Source organism: Poeciliopsis prolifica, unplaced genomic scaffold, assembly GCF_027474105.1.
Source record: "Poeciliopsis prolifica strain line A6 unplaced genomic scaffold, Auburn_PproV2 SCAFFOLD021, whole genome shotgun sequence".
In the NCBI taxonomy this organism is placed as follows: domain Eukaryota; kingdom Metazoa; phylum Chordata; class Actinopteri; order Cyprinodontiformes; family Poeciliidae; genus Poeciliopsis; species Poeciliopsis prolifica.
This window is the reverse complement of record NW_026562396.1, coordinates 842,376-848,536: the sequence shown is the minus strand read 5'-3', so window position 1 is coordinate 848,536 and position 6,161 is coordinate 842,376. Positions and strand designations below refer to the sequence as shown.

At 34.4% G+C, this 6,161-nt stretch overlaps 1 protein-coding gene across 1 annotated transcript in view; it reads left to right on the top strand.

Moving 5' to 3' along the window:
- Positions 1-6,161, top strand: part of lgr4 (leucine-rich repeat containing G protein-coupled receptor 4) — a 30,542-nt gene that overhangs the window by 792 nt on the left and 23,589 nt on the right. The window lies entirely within an intron of this gene.

The following is a 6,161-nucleotide window of genomic DNA, read 5'->3' as shown; positions in this document are numbered from 1 at the left end:
CCGACTAGGGTCCATCCCGAGAACACCAGCACCGAAACCACGGGGTTTGACTTCTCATCTGGAGTTTTTGTTCCGACAGGACAAGTTAAACATGGTATTAAAGATCACTAACTTTTTTTTCTTCTTTCTGCTGTTGCTGTAAGTCAAGCAAAGTATTGTATTTTATATTTCTGCAATGCAATATGATTCACAGAGCAGCAGAATTGGGCATGATGCAAGAGGCTATTGTTTTGAGCAGAGCTGCACCAATCAGGCTTTTTACTGGCCAATAATTTATATCTGGTTGTCTGTCTGGTCTGACCCATTTTGACTTTGGTAAATTGCAATTACACACGAGCCAGATTGGACAGAGTTAAAAATTAACCAATTTTCAATTGATTGGTTTATTACTGGAACATTGTAACCCCAGCCCACTCAATCCAATCAATCTAAATAATTGGTCTGTGCAGGCATCAAGTAACAGCATGTACTTTTTGAGTTCAATAAAAAAAAAAAAAAAAAAAAATCTTGAAGTTGCAGGACATGCTTTGATGAGTAAAAGAAAAATGGTCTTGCAATTCCTTCATTTTCTGCTGGATTTAAAGTTACTGGCTCCACTAACGAAGCTGCTTTATTTTTTTTCCCTTGCAGAAAATATCTATATGGGTTATTTATCAGGCCAAATCTCAAATGGTACTGAATATTGGTGCTGGCCATTAAAAGCTTGATTGATTCATATTATACAAATATGTTTGTTTAAAAATGGTTTTAGTTTGACTGTTAAATTTAAGAAACAGTCACCACGAAATGTGAAAATGAGCTTCGTATCCTTTGATAAAGCTACCATTGATCTAATAAAACTGATTACAAGATTGACCTACATCTGACTTTAATAATCTGCTTCTTGTTAATGATTTTACAGTCCAAAAGAGTACCACTGTTTAAGAATGAATTGATTGTAATTGATAATTGCATTGAATTCAATCAGTGGCTATTGGATTAGTTCATCTCTAGTTTTGAAAAAGTAATGCAGGAAGCTTTTCACACACATTTATTGTACAAGATGCTTTAAAATGAGGGTGTGAAACGTGAGCTTTTTCTTCTTCCCTATTCAGTAGTCGAGTAGAATTGATTTTATACCTTGTTGCTTGAAGATTTTCGATCTTGTCAATTTCAACACATTTTTAATCTCTTTTTTTCTTTCCACTCTGTTTAAGATTTTTTCTTTTAAACCGATAAGTAGGAAAGGGCAATATACTACATGCTAGGAACTTAAAGCAATCTTTGTATTGCTCAGCAACACAATTACATTACTCAGTGTAATTTAGTTGTCAAAATCAAGCTGATTCAAGTAACGCATTATAAATCCCACCATGACAACATCAGCATTAACATCTAGATTTCAGCTTATTAGCTGTCTCAGCATGTTATATTACAAACTAAACTACTCAGTCAGTGCAGTTTGTCAATAAATATATTTTAACGGGTTGCCTTGGAAAATATATTAATGCCCACTAAATGGAAGATTTTAATTTAACACAAAAACAAACAACAAAATGAAATGATTTGGTAATTAGTTCTTGGTAAAAAAGACACCTAGTCAATGTTATGTGAGCTATGTTGGCAACAGCTAAGGTCACATAGATAAATCTGTGTATGTTTTGTTGGGTGTTTGGACTTGTTCCAAGTTAATTTATGTTTATGTTTTAGACACTTAAAACAGAGGAGGCAACTTGAGGTGGAGGAATGACATTCCTCGGCAAAGTTTGAGTGTTGCAGCCACCTTAAAACAAGTGACTAAGTTTCATAGAAACTAAAGCAAATGGATCCCAGGTAGGTTAGGTGTTTATAGAGTGTTGCTGATTCAGTTGATGATTGCCCTGTAGAGTAACAGTTTGTTTCACAATCTCTAGGTTAATCACAAACCAACCGCTCCTCCATGAGCTTACGCAAAAGACAAATAAAAGAAGTTATGACTTTAGATCGGCGACTGTTTATCTCAGTGTGTGACTTGGTTACGGCAGTAGCAAATATTTTAAATACAGAAAATACATTACATTTCAAGTCTATTGGTGCAGGACTGAGTGGATGAACACTATTGCGTGTCACTTGGAAGTCAACAACAGACATGAAAATGCGTCACACAAGGCCAACGAATAGGACAAAATGCTGAGCAATAGCATTGTTATCATAGATTGGTTGGTCTTTTTAGAGCCTAAAAATGAACCGTACTCTATATTACTATGATGTCTCAATTACAACAAAAAGTAATAAACTCACAAGATGCACATTTTTATCTCTTTTTTTAAATGTTTTATGCTACATTTTCTTTTAAAAAGACATGTTTTCAACTTTTTGTTTTCTTTTGACTTTCGATACTTAATTCTGAGATCCTAATACACTTTGTCGGGTTTAAATACGGAATTTCTTAATAGGTTCACCTTTGCGTTTTAAAGTATGCAAAAGGTTGTTTGTCCCTCTCTCTGTCTTCTGCTCATTTGTTCTCCTGGTCTGGTGAACTTTAGTTGTCCTCTCCCTCTCCCTCGGCCTTTTGTGTGTAGAGCGGTGGGGTTAGGGATCATGATGGATTAGTGTGACATATTGCAGCTGCAAATGCTCCCTCTTTCTGGGCTAATGCACCCGCAGCGATATGCTGATGTCTTAAAGAAAGACCTCACGTAGAAGTGCTCTGTTTTTACAGTACTTGGAATTTGTTGAATGCTTTTCAAATCAATGCCTTCTACAAAGTTGTGACACTGTAAAGGGGAAAATCTGCTAGAAAATTAAGCCAATTTGTTTAACTGGATTGGTTGTGACTTCAATAAAAAAGCTTCCTAAATTGAGACCGTAGTATCCAGTATGCATGAAACTCATTCAGTCACAAGATTTTGTAATAGATTATTTGGCTGTAAATCCCTTCTTGATTTGTAGGAAAAACCTGCTCATGGAAGACCACACATTTCTGCAATAAATCTTTTGACAGTGTTGGCATAGAATCTTACCTGCAGCTCACTTTGGGACTGAGGTTTGGCTTAAGTAGTGGCAACAGCCCTGTCACAGAAAAGCAGATGAGGGAGAAAAAAAACAGAGCTGCTTAGCCAGTAATAAAGCAAACAATCTATTTGAAAGTATGTAGCTTACCATTTTCTAACTCTTGGCAAATGGATGTTGTTTATATAATGATTGCACAAATTCTTGTCCAGTTTAAGATATAAGGTTTTGCTGTCCTTTACATCTCAGTTTTGGTTGGGTTTTCCATTGAATTGTAAGACGTGGGGAAAAACAAGGGGTGGTGTTGGCGGTCTTGCACTCAACTGGTGGAACTAGCTGGCTTCAACATTGGTGCCCTCAGTCCATTTCATCTGAATGATACTTTTGTTCTTGGTCAGTAGAGGTGAAAGGAGCCAGTCAGTAGTTCCTGCTGCAAAGCAGCGTGAATTGAGGAATATTAACCTTCCTTACTCCTTTTGCCCTGAGTACTCTATTGCGCTCTTTTAAAACATTCATTTCCATTCTCTTAAAAGAAATGGCTGCATTTCTCTTTTAGGTTTTCTGGTGGGTAAATATATATATTCTTATTTGAATCTGTTTCTATTACTGATCTGCTTGCCCATTTTAAGACTTATTTTCTTATTTTCGCTTATATCAAGTACAATTTAGATGCTCCTTATAAATGTATATATTTATGTATGTACTGTCTGAATAAACATGAGAAATTATAAAAATAGGCTTGCACTTCATTTTACTTGATCTACTTTAAAGCCAACGCTGGTTCAACAACAGTTTTAAATACATCCGTTCTATTAAATTATGAAATTAAAAACTAAAAATCTATTTTTGAGTGTAAATTGTTTTGCTTTTGTAATTATTTTGCTGTGCTTTACTATTTTTCTAAAGCTATGCAAAGGGTTCTACAACCTCAAGGCTAGAGAAACAAAGAGGAACGTAGCAGCTGTAAAGTTACATACAGGAAGGCAGAACATTATATAAATGTTAATATAGTGATGCATGATATGGGCAAGAAAGAATTGTTACATTATTTTAGTTAAATATTGTTATTATTACAATAATTTTTCTTGACATGAGCAAAAAAACCCCCTAATTAACAATATTTTAGTTAATTAGACCCATGTAATATGTTAAATGAAGGTATTCTTTTAAGTACTGTGCTTAAAGGTAAAGCTTAATGTCCTTTACTTGTAGTATGTTTCTTGTATCATGGAGTACTTGATAGTAAATTCTTATCGAAATTTCTTTAACTCGCATACTAGAGTTGTGAGCTCCTTCAAACGACGTTTTTAGTTTGTTTCATAATGGATTTAGCTGTAACAGTCAGCATCCCACCATGCTAAATTTCTGTGGTCTTAAACACAAGATTGTTTCTAATTATGAGCAATTGATGTATATGCCATATCTGATTTTAAATTGTGTTTTGCCAACATTGAACTGGAAAATTTTCACTGCTTTCCACTTTCTTGTATTGAAGAAGTCTTTTCTTAATGCTGCTAGCAGACACGTTTAAATTTTGATTATTCAAAGTGATCATAACCCAAGTAATATGCAGATCGAATGTTTATTACATTTTATGTCATAACATGTATTCTTTGAAACCAAAGAATTAATAAAAAGAAGACATAAAAAAAATAGTATTCTGCCACAAATATATTTGAGTGCCATAATAACCATTATACTGTGTGGTCAGTGTTTTCTCAACAAGGTTAGAAAATTAAGACAGTGTGTGTTTTTTATTTCTTTCTCCACTTTAAAGGCTTTATCATTATGCAACACTTTATCAAACAACATGGAAGAATTTTATTTCAGAAGGATCACACCCTTTGCGCTCAGGTAGAGTTGACATAAAACAGGATAAACAAGTAGTTTCATTGCAATAAAACAAAGTAATGTTTTTTAAAAGAATGGGGATGTAATGAGACTTTGACATCACATTGATGGTATTGGGCAGTGGCCTTGAACTCTGGTCCTCGGGAAAGAGTGCTCTGCATGTCTTAAAGTTATTTTTCTGCTTCAATCACCTGATTTAGATGAGTGGGTCATGACCAGGCCAATTCAGAATCAAATGACAAACGAAGACAGATTCAACAATTGGAATATCTGTGTATTGGAGTTGCAGTTTATACACGTTTTCTTTTGCTTCATCTAGCCTCACTTCTTTAATTATCTACAGCACATAACAAGGAGTGACTTTGCCTTCAGAAAAACCAAGGCTGAATTTTACCATACCACTACATCCAGGCTTACCTTTACCCTACCTTCTTCAGCACTTTAGTTAAGGTAGATTTCTTGTACAACAAATGCGTTCTTCAGTATGTTCCTATGTGACATATAAACAGTTATCAAGCCAGCACTAGACGTCACCATTCATTGGTTGTTGTATTTGTTGTAATGACAAAAAAGTACAAGTAAGTACAACATTGTTTTTTTGTTTGTTTTAATTGTTCTCTGCTTGTTAAAATTTACATATGTTAGTCAAATCATTATTGTGACAATAACATAGTTTTAAGTCTGAAATCATTTGGTATTTGTTATGTTAATAATTAACAATGATGCCAAAACATTACTGTAAAGAACTCAAAGTACAGAATTATGTAGTTTGGCTAACAGTAATAATTTAATGAAGAAAACATTCACCTAAGTTGTACCTTATTTCTGTTTTATGGTTATAATTAAAACTATAAAAATTTTAGTAGACTGAAAGCAGGGCTTCTTCTACACCTCTGAAACAGCTGTAATGCCCTAAACGTTGGAAGAGAACACGCAGTTTAAGTTAGACCTACACTGACGAGGATGGGTTGAAATGGGATTCAGCAATGAACGTGGCTTGAATGCCATTAGGCTGCAGCTGTGGAACACTGATGCTTTGTAATATTTTTCTTAAGTGGGAGTTTGCCAGGAGTGGGATTGAACGTAGTATGTCTTACTGCAGTTTTGGGAGTTTTCTTCACAAGTTTGACCTATAATCATATGATCTATAGTTTCATAAAAATGAGAATATAGACATTATGGTTAAGTGCTCAAACATTTTTTTAACATACTTTTTTTTTTTGCTGCTGTGTATTGCTTTTTATTTAGGGTTTTTTACTTTGTTTTTGGTCAACTGGTGTATTAGTTATCTTGCTGAAAGAACCATCTGTGGGAGCCAGTGAACTCAGGTTTCATCTTAA